At 41.7% G+C, this 14,836-nt stretch overlaps 1 protein-coding gene across 1 annotated transcript in view; it reads left to right on the plus strand.

Moving 5' to 3' along the window:
* The window catches only part of MEGF11 (multiple EGF like domains 11), a 203,768-nt gene that overhangs the window by 63,000 nt on the left and 125,932 nt on the right, over positions 1–14,836 (plus strand). The gene's annotated exons all lie outside the window — the stretch shown is intronic.

The raw sequence follows: 14,836 nt of genomic DNA on the forward strand, positions 1-14,836 counted from the left end.
TTGAGATGGGCTAGATGAAAAACTCCGTTGACTGAAGAAGAGTTAAAAGCCATGTCATCTTGTCACCTTTCACTGTGACACTGCTTCCCCATCAACCTTCATTTTCCTTCCATCTTCACACCGACTGCTACTCTGACAGTACCCGAAGGCTGGAGGGGGCGGCTGGGGCAGCCGGTTAATCCATCTTTCCTCGGCTGCAGCGCGCTGATGGGGTCAGCAAGCCCCCGGTTTGGCTGATTTGGGATGTGCTGCTTAGGAGTCTCTGCCCGAGAGCGGCTCACCAGACCTTGAATAAGGAAACAGCAACATCAGTGCTATTTTTGGAAGGGATCTAACCTTCTGTTGTCCTCATCATTGATTTGTGATTGGAAAAATAAAGAAGATCGGAATTTGATAGGTAACCTCTGACATGAAAGAGTACAGCGGTTGCAGAGACAGAAAAAGAAGGAAAGAGGGGAAAAAAGCAAGCAGATACCTGTGATGTGTCATATACATATGTATGACCAGTAAAGTATAAGAAACCGTATGTTTCTTATTCCAATTGTCCTCTGCACCCCTTCTCTCAGAAGGGGTAGTAATGAAGTTTTATTACACATAAAATTAGCTTCAGTAAGTGCTACCATTAACTAGACAATAAAAAGAGTTGCTTGAATGTTGCAAAAGAATTGTTTTTTAAGATGTCAGTTAATTGCTAAATGGCTCCATCTCCTATCCAGCGACTTTATCTTTGCAACAATGAAGACTTTAGCAACTGAGTGAAAGATTTTATGCTTCTCTTCTTTGTTCCTTGCAAGGAAATGCAAAAGCCAGAGCCTCTTTCACACTGCAGCAACTTCTGAAACTGGAGCATCCAGTCTGTCCCTGGCCCTGTTCGTGTCCCCGGCCCAGGCTGACAGGCCAGCTAACCAGACTCCTTGGGAAGTTCACAAGGACTCTGCCAGGCCCTGGCTCGGCTCCGGTGTCACCTGGACTTCCCAGAAGGAATGTTGCCAAAAAAGTTATCATCACAAACATGCTTTGAAGCCCATCTGAACATGAAAGGGGATCTTCCTTGGATTCAAGGGGAAACCGCTATAAACCCTGAGTCAGGACTTAAACCCGTTTCAGCTGACATGTCCTTCTCTGAAATCAGAGATGAACCACTCATGAACAAGCAGATGAGAGGGAAATGGGACAAGGGGGCGAGGGGAAGATTCACACCAAGAGGAGCCAAGCTTGCATTTCAAATCCTCTTTCAAGCATGTTTAGTAGTCCTTCAGGCCTGGCCCTACGGTTCTGTTTACAGTTCGGAACTGCTGCCTGCAGAGCAGCTGGCCACGCTAAGTCAGAGCATTAAACCAACAGATTGTAACTCTTCATGGCCATTGTGCCGTTTGTGTGAAACCCAGCCGGTGGTGTTGCTGGGGACGGTCTGCGTTGGCTGGCATCCCGTTCCCCCGGGCCCCTGAGACCTGACCCTGCTTAGCTTTGTCGGATTCCAGCTCTGTGGTCGCTTTTGTGTCCATCTCCTTGCTTACGTTGCCTACTTATTCAAACCCGGTTCAACAAAGCTTACAGTTAATCGCATGCTTTGCTGAATAGAAATAGTTTTAAGCACGTTTAAATTCAAGCATATGGGTAAGTGTCTGGCTGGAATAAGTGCTGTCATTATAGCAACTTTTGAAAAGCCTGGCAATTGTGTGCGAAATGCCTGAGCGTCCCCATGCAGAGCACACTTTATTTGGGAGCAAAGGAGCCTGGGGACCCAGACAGCAGGCTTTCTGGCTTTATTCACAGTCTAAATCGTCATCAATAGTAGACAATTGTATCACTGTGTCTTACATGTTCATTTATCCTTCAGGAGTTCTGCTTAGCTTATTGCATAGATTAATATGAAGCAAGTTTGGCTTTGCTTTTGTACAACAACACTGTCTTGGCATGCAAGCTCTCCACTACGTTCCATCAAATCCTGTCACCCTTATCCTGTTCTTCTTGGATGAAATGCCTGTTGACTGAGATGTCAAGATTAGTTCCTGTTTTATTAAAAAGTGATAAAACATATATCAAATAGGTTGAATTTTCTCCAGAAAAAAAGCCACCTCTAGACTGTGGCTAGACTCTGCATGAAGTTTTAATAGAGAGCTCAGGGAATTAATTAGGTATGTAAAAATTGTCAACAGGAATGAGAACTCATGTCCATGACCAAAAGTGTAACCTATGGTTGGACAAAATATATTGCTTTGAGACATATCCAACAATGTTTTTTTTAATGTGAGATCCCATTTACTTCAGTGGGAATTCCTTTATGGAATGATAGTGGAATATGGCACCTGGTCATTGTTCCTTAAGAGACTTCAGCTGCCCTGCAAGACAAAGTAGATGGTCTGAAGGTTTTCCGTTATGTGGCTTTGAGATGAATGTATAAGTGGTGTAGAAAAGCCAGGTGTGAATTAAGTGGGTCATCTGAAGTGCATGCAAATAAACCCTTCACCCTATACTGCCAAATTGTCTATTTTAGACAGATTTACAGGAAAAATATTTTACGTAAGTTTTGTGGAGTTTAAATTCGTATTCTTGAGACAATTTTCCATATCCTGGCAAATGTAAATGTAAATTTTATTTAGGTATGCTGGCGGTCCTTCTGAATAAAGATCAGAGGAATCTTAAATGTCTTAAAGCAAATCAAGCTCTCTAGATATTGTTGTACTTTTGAATATGCAAAATACCATGACTATAAGGTATTTTAGCCAGCAGTTTACTGAGTCTCTGAGGTGATCTGTTGTTTAGGCCGTTAACAATCCAAGAGTTTCTCTTCCCGCAATGCAGAAAGCTGACAGTTCTGATTCTCTGTGCCTATCGAAACCCCGTAGGTGTTCACAGGGCGATTTTTCCCCTCAGCGTAGTTTTGAAGAGGTGGAGGCAGGGACTTCTGCAGCCTCGCTAGTGGGCAGAGGTGGTTTTGTGGGATGACCTCAGAAACGGATTTGCATTCCTTCTCTTACTCAGAGTATGTGTGTGTGCTGGTTGCATAGAGGTGCTGGTGTTGACATTGTTAAAATGATTTTAAAATAGTTCATTGCAAATGATCATTTCTTATCTGTAAATAAAGATCTAGACACTATACTCCTCCCCAGGAATAAGTTTGATTCTGTGATGAAATACTATTTGTGAGTAAAGCAAGGTCCTATTACGATGCTCTAGTAATGAAGGGAGAGGTCTGTGAGTTCGTTGCTTCTTGGTTAAATTCTAAACCCAGTAAAGGGATTTGGAAGGTGCCTAGGAGGGATAACTAGGAGAAAAGGGAAAAGGAGAGAATGGGAGAATGGTATGGATGAGAACACACACAGGCAATTCCCTCTGGTTTTTATTCTGATCACTCATCAGTGTTACTCTGGCGTAACTCCTTGAAGCTAATTGTTTGTAAACAAACCAAAATTGGTCTGGAGAGAAAAGAAAGTATTACAAATTTGTAAAAGTGGAAGAGGTATTTGACCTTATCTAGAGACATTAACAAAGGATAACTGGGGGTGAAATTCTCAAAAATTCTTAAATTGCACTTTGAAAGTGGATGTAGGATTTGTCTATCTGTGCATGTGGTCACAGTACAAGTACACATAAACAAACCAGATTCAAACAGATATTTGTAGTAATGCAGATGGAACAGTAAGAAACTGTCTGGAAGTTTCTCCTCGAGTGGCCTGGCAGTCAGCGGTGTTTGTTCATGCCCCATGCGTGCTGCCAGCAGTGCCAGAGCGACCTAATTACACCAGCAGAGATACAGCTAATGAGCTGCAGCATAAACATCTTAGACACTTACAGGCAGTGATACTTCAGCTTTTAGGCTTTCCATCACTTCTGAAAATAAGATTTCAGTTCCTGATATGAAGGGCTTTTGGCTTTTGGAGATTCTCTTCTGCAACTAATTTTTATTATAGACGTGAAGCAAGTAAGCGATCATCTGCATATCACAGCTTCTGTTCCCTGGGTTAGATGGAGCTTCCCATCTAGAGGGAGTTAGACTTAGATTAGATATTAGGAAAAAATTTTTTACAATGAGGGTTGTAGAACACTGGTGCAGGTTGCCCAGAGAGGTGCTGGCTGCCCGATCTCTGGAAACATTCAAGGCCAGGTTGGACAGGGCTCTGAGCAACCTGAGCTGGTTGGAGATGTCCCTGCTCCTTGCAGGGGGCTGGACTGGGTGGGCTTTGAAGGTCTCTTCCAACCCAAACCATTCTATGATTCTATTCTATGATTCCCCTCCACAGCTGTGGCCAGTTTAAAAAGTGACGGTCACTTTTAAGGCAGCACATCTGAATTCACTGTTTGCCAAGCCGTCTTCATAGTGCAGGCTCCAGAATGATTGGTGATTTTGGGATGTTGTTTTCAAAAGAAATTGGAAACACTTGGAAATGAACCCCTAAAATACTACCAGGAACTTTTTTAAGTCTTATGAAAAGAGCCCAGAAGTACCAGCTATTGGAGGAGGTGAACACTATGCATATTAAAATGATGCCTTTTCAAAGCTCTGAAGCTGTTGCTAAAACGTTACAATAAAAAAGTCATTCCAGCCAGAACACATTATCAGTTAATGCAAACACAGGATTTTTAAAAACCTATTACGTTCTTTGGTGCTCAGAGCAGGGAGACAATAAAGTGACTGCAATCTCATCAGCTCACGCTTGTGATCTTGTGTGGAGCACTGGTCCTTCACAGGACTCACTGGAAGGCCACCAGTAACCTACTGGATGGCTCAGTGTTTTCTGTTCAGACACGGCGTCAGCTCCAGACTTCGGTGGGACCGTGATTAATGGGGGGACAATAGGCAGGAAGAGCTCCAGAAGTTTTACCTGGGGTCAAGAAAACCTTTTGGTCAACTAATAGAGGCATCGTAGGATGGAAGCCATGAATGTTAAAAGCCCGTTTCAAAGCAGCACTGAAATAGAATAAGCAACACTTTAAGCACCTGAGATCAAATAAGCAATTGTTTTGTAGAAATTCTTGATCAAAGTGACAGCAGTTACCTGACTGGTGAATCAACAGACTGCGAGGGAGTGAAAGCAGCATCCCAAATTCAGATCTGTCTCCACTTCAAGCACGATACTGTGTAGACATGGGTGGCTGCGCCGTGCGGTAGCTGAGGATACATCCCTACCTTCAGCACTATAGGAAACAACATAAGTATTTTCCTACTTGAGTTCCAGATGCAGGGAGGAAAAAGGATGTTACCGAGGGGAAAATGCCATATGCTGGCCATCTGGTGAGGCACTTGCAGGCAGGGTGCGATCTCAGCTACAGGAATGGATCACCCACATCTTTCTGATCCAGACTGCCAGGCAGCAGTTGAGATGCAGAAGAGATTTCTCTGTTAAGGGGTACAATGAAATATCGCCATACTTGAGAGAATGAACATAACTAACAGGCTTCAGCTCCTTGACTTTTTGTGTGTTTTGCACTTGGACTCTGTAACATAATGTGGCAATAAATAGTGTGGTGTTACCTGTGACCGTGCGTTTAATATTGGCATGAGTGATGTCACACATCGATTATTGGGGACAAATGACCTATGATTTAAGGACATTGTTTCAAAAATGTACAGGTTTAACCCTGTTTTAAGTGAAAAGTGTTATCAACAGTTTAAATTGTAGAATTATTATACTGGGCAATTATTAGGCTGTATGAAATACATCTCTAGTTTAGAAACAGGGTCCTGAAGAACTACTTGGATACTTTTTTCTTAGTTTTTCTTTTCTGATTTGCTGCTTACAACACGCCTAGACTTTCATGAGTTTACAGTTAATGGCTTCTCTGCCTGTCAGTTTTCTGGCGAATCTGCCAGTAACTGTATGTCTTCCAAACCAGTGAGTGGTGGTGTCCCTACTGATAAAAGAGTTCACTGTGATAAATCTATTAGCATTAAATATTGGCACTTTGATCCACGCCACATTTGATTAGGCCTGACTTTGTCACCTTCTTGATCTCTACTGCGTAAAGCATGGGGTTTTTCTGTGGCTGACCAGTACTGACAGCTCAGACTTCCATTTCTGAATTTACAGAAGGTCCTTGATCAAAATTTATTGGCTCTCATACAGATGTACATAAAGTGGCCTATTGTCATCTTCTACGTTTCTTTGCTTGCTCCTCGTGAGTGACTGTTTGAAAGTCTGGTTTAGGAGGCCTGCTCAACGATGTGCTTGTTGCTTCAGTTTGGCCAGAATTTCACTTTTGGTTACCAAATGTAACTTCCTTTCCAAGCCAGCATCTTTACCATCGCATGCCAGAGTGATGGGTCAAATTTGGAACACACCTGCACGCCAGTTTCTCTACTTTGACGGTGCAATGCAGAGCTTACATTAGTGTTCAGCCCTTTACATTTTGAAAGTTGTGTAACAACCTAACGTTTAGAGCCTGTCATTCCTTGTTTCCCTTCTTAGAATCAGACACAGCATACAGGTTTTTTTGATACATTATTAAATATATCCACCAGGTAGTCAAGTTGAACAGTGTTCATCCTGAAGGCTCAAAAAATAGTACATTGCAAATGCAGCTTCTACTTATTATGCAAGTCGTCTTCTACAAGCAGAAGTGAAGAGTGGGAGAGGTGGAGATACAATCGCATGTGTTGATGGAGTGATCACTTCAGGAATTCATTTCTGTTTTCTGAAAAACTTTATGTGGATTTGTCCAGGTCATTTGGATCTCTGCCTCTCCTCTGTACACATGCTGAGGATTATGAAACTCCACTGAGTTCTCACCTTCGGAATTCTTTTTATCTTGTTTTCACTTTGGACTGCATCACACTGAAATTTAGTGGGAATGTGTTGTATCCCCGGCTGCAAAGTTATCATAATGCATTTAACATAATCAAGAATACATGGGTTAAAGAGCCTGGAACAGCACATATAAAGAAATCAAGAATTTAGTTAGATTCTGTAACCCTGCGCTTATAGTCAGCGAGAAATAAAAATGTATGCAGACTTGGTTTTTCTCCTCTTTCCTTTCTTGGGCAGCTGCCTAAATGTTGCATCTCTGAGTTCTAAGAGGGAGTTCGACTTGGCTGCTGTACAGATTCCACATTCACTGAACTGCTTTCTTCATTTAGTTAACGGTCTTTCTGAGCAACACTGGGTTGCATTCATCTTTATTAAGCAGTAATGGGAATCACTGCATGGGAAGCCTTGATCTTGAGTTTTGCATAAAACTGCAGCTTGCAGATGCTGTAATTCTACAAGCTATTAGTACAATAAACGGGTAATTGATATATAGGTATAAGTCTTCTACATCACCTACCTGAAAGACAAGAGTTATGAAATTTAATAAACTGCCTGTGTCCTTGGAGCTGCAATCTCCCTTCGTTTGGGAGAACAAAATGTCCATCACTGCTCCTGACAACTATTAGAATAATTTTTAATGTACTATGAGAAGTAATTCAACATCAAGGCAATTTCTGAGACACAGCAGGCAAATTTAAAACATTTTATTGTGCTAATATTACAGTTACAAGTGATGTTTTAGAGCAATTTACCATGATAATGTCAATGCAGTGCTAAGACAAGTAGTTCCTTTTAATGCTGTTCGCAGAAAAGCTGGTATCCACACAGGTGTAGAAAAGCTTCTGAAAGACTGGTTTAATAAAATTAAAAAGCTAAAGCAGTGTGATACAGTACAGTTGTGAAAGCAAAAGTGCTGGATGAATTTCTAGAAGTGTATGTAAATGCAGTGTTGAGTAACATACCGCAGTCAGTACATGCCATCGGCTACGTAACGGTGTGCAGTGGAATTTATGGTTCTTTCTCTCTAAGAAAAATAGAAACTCTGTAAACAAATGCAAAAATATTTAACTATTACCTCCAAGGCACTATTTCACCACATTTCTAGAACATTAAGACTAACTAATCACGTATGTAACGGGGAAATATTGGTTTTCCTTAGTAGTATGCAGGGGAAGTGCCATCTTTCTGGAGATGTATATTTAATGAGCTACAGCGATGATTATTTGATTGATTTAACTATCAGAGAGGTTATAATAATCATAAAACAATTCACAACATCATTAGCTAGCAGAGCATTTGAAATAATACAAATGAGACATTGATTCATGGCCTTGTTTAGTTTTACTTCTATGTGCTGTTGTGGTCCTGAAATATTTAGAGGTGGTTTACACGTAATTATGGACACTTACGTAGGACTGTTTTCTGAGAGAGAGTCTTGATCATAACTAGTTTGTAACCAAGCAGAGAACAAAAAGGGCATCTTACCTCCCTAAAACAAAAGAAAAGAAAAAAACAAAATCTCCAGAGTAGTTCGAAAAATGAAGGAGAGCCCAGCGTGGGATAAGAATGGAAACTGCCTCGCAGCCATTGTTATGGAATGGCTGGCATACCAGTACATACTGGGCAATTAGTCACCTCGAATTTGGTTTGGAAAAGAAATGGTTCAGCAACATTTTTCTTTGTTATGCTTTTTAAATGTTTCTTCACCTGTGAGTGTCTTTAACTATGCATAGCATGCCTTAATGCAATTCTGTCTTGGTGTAGACGAATACTAGTGATAACTGTGAGTCTTGTGTATGCCTAGGGTAAATGCTGACTTGTGAGATGCTTACATGTGAGGCTACCATGGGATTTAAAAATGTAATTAGTAAGTGCATTCATTTGATTAGTGAAGCATCTGAGTTTTCATTGCTGCGTCTCACAAAGTCCGCGTGACTTTGCATAGCAGCACTGACATTTCTGAGGATCATTAGCATAAAGACTTCGTAAGGAAGGCTTCCCCGTTCTCTCCTTCCTTCTGATACTGTGCACATCCTTTACGTCCAGTGAGGAAAACTGGTCTCTTGCAGAGAATTTAGAAGCAACAGATGAGGACTGGGAAGCTTCTCTTCCCCTTCTGAACGCCGCCAGAGACCAGGCGGCCGTAATGTGGGCATTGGATGTTTCATTCAGATTTTCTACAGTTCCTCTTTTTTTTTCTGCCACAAAGGATTTTCTTTAACTAGGACACACATTAATGATCAATTACTTTTATCCGTTCTTACGAGAGCCCAAATTCTTTTTTTCTTATCCATAATATTCTTTGCCTGATTCTGCTTGATAATCAGTGTGGGCAGTTTTATTAGTGACTGTACCTAATTTAACATCAAAAGAGCCAGACCACCTCTTTGGTGTGTGAATGACTGGAAGACCTGATTCAGGGAAGACACAAAGCATGTTAAACATTTCTTAGCAATCAGATTTTCTGTCTGCCAGCATCGCTGACTTAAATGCAGAGAGAGCTAAGAGAGACTGTGGTGGGCACAAAAGCGGCAGTAAAGACTTTTTTTGTGCCAGATCCCAAAAGTCTACCTGTGAAAGTATTTCCTAAGGCGGCTCTCCATCACTGCTGGTGTTAAACCTTTAAAGTCAATGTGTAATCTGGTGAATCTTATTCATCCACATAGATGCTTTTGAATGAGAGCTCGCCCTGCGAGTGAAGACTGGCCGGCAGAAAGGGAACAGTGCTTATTTGTCATCCTCTGTTGTTGTAACCGTATTACAGAGAATAATGAAGTGAAGTTAGAGCAATTAGTTGGTGGCAGCACAAATGATAAGCACAGCACCATTACTTTCATATACTGTGCTGTGCAATGCAGGCTATTGATTTAACGGCAGCTTTTCTTTCTTCCCTTTTACTCTCCAGTAAAAAACAACACTGAGATTTATGTGCGCGGTACTGTTTTGGAATACAGATCAGGCGGGAGAAACGCTGGTGTGAATCTTTGGATGCTCACTGTTTAAAAAAGACCAGCCTAGGTTAATTCATAAAGTGCTTTACAAAACAGAATAAATGCCTTGTGTTCCACAGTAGGGCTCCTTGGCTTTTTTCCTCACACCTGACTGCCTATTAATCTGCCTTTTAACTGTGCCTGCGTGTAGCCACACATGGTTGGAGCCACCAGCAATGTATCTCTCTCCAGGCCTCTCCGAACTGGGTCACCCTTTAGCTATTGGTTAGCGTGAAATTCTTCCCTTTGCGATAACCAAGACGCTCCATGGTGCTATCTATTGTCATGTTCTGGCACTGAGATTTTCTAACAGATTATGGGCAATCTGTCATTTCAGGCTGTTCAAGGATATACAAAAAATTAGACACATGTTGCTCTCTCACGCTGAGAAATTTGAACAAAGACAACAAAACCCGTATTTTTCCCCATTTATTATTTGATTATTATTGCCTATTGAAAGATGATAAACAAAGCATGACGTGCACCTTGAGTAAAGAACTCTAATGATGTACGGCATTTGCCACTATCAAAATGTTTGCATGGATTTCCATGGAGAATGATTTCAGCTGTCCCGATCGGTTTTGATGCGCAGCAGCTCCCATGGACCACCCTGGGGGCTGAAGCCCCATCCTGAAAGCAGCCCTCGCTTGCACCTACGAACGCACCTCACCAGTCGTTATTTCTGGATATATATGTAATACACATTTTTATAGCCTCTATGTTTATGTGTCTTTATATATGCATGTACGTGTCTGCATGCACGCCGCTGTGTGTTTGTTGCACTCATGGCTGTCTATCTTCAGTTATCTGTGGTTGTGAAGGTGTATGTGTGTGTAGATAGATGGAGAAATAGATATTATCTTCGACTTACACCCTTCCCCTTAGAGGCATTTCCTAAATCAGAAGCTGTTGGTGCCATTCAGGAGCTACTTTTGCTTTTGCCTGGATTGCTCCTTTTCCTTCTCTTTCTCTTTTGAGAAGACTTTTCATGTCTGTTAATGTCTGCGCCTCTTTACACACACATGAATGTGCAAGCTGCCCTCTGGCTCAGAACCCGTGGTCTCAGGTGCCGTCTGGATCTCCTTTTCTCCAGTGCAATCGCAGACTTATCATTCTGGCACAGTGCTGCTCTTTTGGCCAAGTCCCTGAAAAATGCAGTCGCCCTACCCTCTTTTTCCTATTGCCTCTTCTTGAAAATGACGGCTGGCCCCTCCTGGAAAGCAGTTTTGGTCTCCTTCCCTTCTCCACCTACACGTAATCTCATTTGTGTATATGTTTGCCTACAAATAATCTCATTTTAAGAAACAAATTCAACTAGTATGTCTGTCTGGAGAGCTCACATTATCTGTGCTTGGAACAGAATTATCTGCATCCTCCCCTCCTCTCTCGCTGCGTGTACTCCTTCCTTCGTGTACTGTGAGGGACACCGTCAGCAACATGGGTTTCTTTGCATCGGTCTCCCATATGTTCACATCCAGGCTATGGCAATTTTTAAAAGATTCTTTCTGCACAAAATCTCCCAGAGGTGTGTTCCTTCCCATCTAACGCTGAGTTATGTAGTTTGGTGAATTGCAGGCTGAGGATTTAGCGGGATGTGGCTTTTATTGTGCTTGTCTGATAAATAGCCATCGTCTGCCATTGAACATATTTAATATTTTCACCTAATATTGTATGTTAAAAAGAGAATTGGGCTGGAAATTTAATTCTGAAAAACAAGCAGTGAGTTGATAAATGCTGTGAAAAACAACTCCAGTCACTTCAATGCTTAATGATTTCTGGTGTGTCTTGATTTTATATCAGTTTCCAATTACCACTACAAAGACAGACACCACTATTGATATAATTAAAAGACATAGATGCAAATTAAGAATTGAATACATATTCCAGAGGTTAGAATAAACAGTCCTGCTAACCTTTTTACACCATAAAGGAAAATTATTTATGTGTTCTAAAAAAGGACATACTGGCAATGGCTGAACAAGGACCAGCGAGTTGTCGTTTCGCATAGGGGCAGAGTTGGTGGAGTGAGTGATTTGTCCTGGGTCAGGTAATCCCTGCCAGCCCCGCGTCTGGTGTAGGGTATTGCTCTCGCTGTGTGTTGGCCAGTACAGTCACTGGATGAAGCCTCAAGTCTTGATAAAAACAGAAAGCAGGCCCATAAATGCTGCACTCCCATGCCCTCTGGCAAGTTGTAGAAGTAATGATCCAAAGGGGTTTAGGAGTTTTATTGTGGCAGGGAGGCGGCAGGGGTGGAATTTGCGCCAGAAGACCTATAACTAAGTCTGTAATTCTTGTCTGGGCAAAGCCGCAGGGATTTCTGCTTGATTAAGGATGGGATGATTGAGGCCAGTGACATTAACAGGCACAACATCCACTCTGCATCTCAAAATGGTGATCTGACAGGTAAGAAAAAGCCATGGAATAGCAAAATCCCAACCCTTTCTTGCTGGTCAAAGTGGCTATATGATTTGCATACACATGCCAAGTCTGTAAATGGAATTTATTTCTCATTGTTTTCTGCTGTCAAAATTTTAGGAACTTTCCTATTGTTAATGCTTGTCTTTTGCCTGCATGGGCTCTGAACTTCACCAGTATTGTTTTGAGCCTACATGATCAATAAATGTCAGCTTCTGAAGTGCTTTGCCAGTTCAGGTATCAGAAATGAAAACATAAGCTTCAGCTCACTTTTAGTGGTCATGACAAATTGATTATTTTCAGTCTACCTTGCATTCCTGTCACTTCATCCGTCTGAAGAGAAGTGGGTTTCTCACTATTCCCTGCTGTTAGGCCAACCTGAATTCCAAAATCCTTTCAAAGGTTTGCTGTTCAGTTTGTCTTGTGGCCACGCGCACAGTAAAATGGGAACCAGTGGGATTCTGAATGTGCAAGGACTGGGAAAGCAAGGTTGGGTCTGCATTAGCTTGCTTGAACTGTTCACAGCACCAAGCTGAATTTTCTTGGGCTGGTATCTTTATTAGTGTTCAGCCTCAGAGCAGGCACTTTGCAAAACAGAATCCAACAGTCCACTTGTGTTTTGATACTTTTTTTTTGTTTTCACAATTAAGAATGGTAAAACAAAGATTATACACGCGCAATAAGTGTGCACTTATAATTGCAATTTGTACGTGAACATTCCTGTACAATTAGGTAAGGAATTACAAGTTTAAATGGCCACCTGAGCACTTTATGGCCAAATAAAATTAAGTAACCATTCATATGCAGAGGTGCATATATGTTTACTTAAAAAGAAACAACAAAGGATTGTTGGATCCCCAGCGCAATGATGTACTCACTTCCCCAGAAAACAAGAGGGCCAACTTGTGATGAGGGAAGGATTCTTATCCTTGGTGCAAGAAACCTTAGCAGGATTGTTTTCCCATTGCTATTTTCAGCATCAGCACCAGTTCAGGAATGGATTGATCTTAAACTCTACTTGTTCTTCCCTAAAGTATATCCACAGTTTATTCTATTTTACAACCAGCTTTTGCTGAGACACAGAAGTGCAGCATGCACTGCAACTTGGTTTGGGTTTTCCCCCAAAAGCCTGTTAACAAACACCTTCCTTGCTCCGAAGGGTTTGGGACACATGCAATGCAGCGCTTGCATTTTCCCAGAGTGAGTTAATGAATCGAGTGTGTGTTGCTGCCTACTGAAATCTGCCTCTGAGATTTCCAGTTCATTTTTGCTTGATTTCTGTGTTTTGGAAGTTTTAAAGCTGTCAGCAAAGATGTTTTACCAGTCTTCACGTTATGACAGTAATCCGAACCCCAGTTTCGTTAAAGGGTGGAAAGGGATGCTAGCTATATTCTGCTCCTCAGATCCCAGAGGAAGAAGTGCAGGTGAGCAAAAGCTGCTGCTGAAAGAAAAAAAGAGCATGTAAAATACATATCCACAGGAAAAAAAATTAAAAAAGCGTTAGTCATCTATGCAGAACGTACACACACCTAATTAAATCAAGTTTCAATGAAATTCAATTAAATGGCATGAATTAATGAATGCGGTTTGTGATGAACACTCAGCCCCCATTGTGCAAGCCCACTTTACTGGAGGCCTTTCAGAGAAGAGATTCTGTGGGGCAAAAGCTGTCATGGACTGCATGTTTGTACCGGGTAGGAGGGCGATGGGCAGAGGACGGATCTCTGCTCCGGCATCTGGATGCAGCCCAGCTCTTCTGCTTCCCTGCTGGGTGACCTTGGGCAAGGCCCTTCTCCTGCCATTGCCTCCGTCTCCCCGTTTGCAGGATGGGGATGAATTTCCTTCTCTCCGAAAGCATTTTGTAGTGTTCTCCAGAGTAGCGATATTTAGGAACAAAGCATTACTGTAACAATAATGCGTGATTTGCGTGCCACTTTATTCCCCAGTATGGGGCTTCAGATTTCGGTGATATACTGGCTTGTGCTGGATCTCTGCACAGGAGCGAATCTTACCCAAGATCAATACAGCCATTCCCCAGTCCTGTGGTTTTTATGGGTTCTACAACGTAAAGCAATCAGGTCCTTCCACCACAAAAGCACTACGCCTCTGCCGTAATTGTTCAGCTTGGGAATTGGATAAATACTAAATTCTGTTTTGCCAGTGTTTTCCAGTGCTTCTGTAACCGTTAATGAAATTGCAGTCTTGCTAATAACAGTGTGACATCCTGTCCGTGGAAAAGGTACATGTGAATTGGAAGCAAATACAAATTGAGTGAAAAGCGTGCAGGCCTTCACCTGTTGTTATCCTCCTGAGTCTTTAAAAACTGCACAGGAAGTGGAAATTTTCAAGTTATAGTTTTGATTTTCCATAAAATTTGTCAATAACACTCATTTACAAATTTTGTCATAGTGTTCTTTCCATGGGGAATTGGATTTTTGGGAAAAAAAATCACTTTTGGCAGAAAAATAGTGACTTATTATTAAAAAAAATAGAATTTTTCAGTCAGAAATCGTATTTTTTTCAATAAAAAGAGGCATTGTCAATGGAAGAGAAAGAGGAAAATAATTTTTGTAGTGCAGAGTTGTTGAAATTTCCAGCTGCCTGTGCCTGCAGTTTAAGGACAGCCTGCAAAACTGGGTGCCTGCCTGCTCCGGAGCCCTCGCGTGAACCTGTGTGTGTGGA

The sequence above is a fragment of the Chlamydotis macqueenii genome, chromosome 12, assembly GCF_036417535.1.
Source record: "Chlamydotis macqueenii isolate bChlMac1 chromosome 12, bChlMac1.mat, whole genome shotgun sequence".
In the NCBI taxonomy this organism is placed as follows: domain Eukaryota; kingdom Metazoa; phylum Chordata; class Aves; order Otidiformes; family Otididae; genus Chlamydotis; species Chlamydotis macqueenii.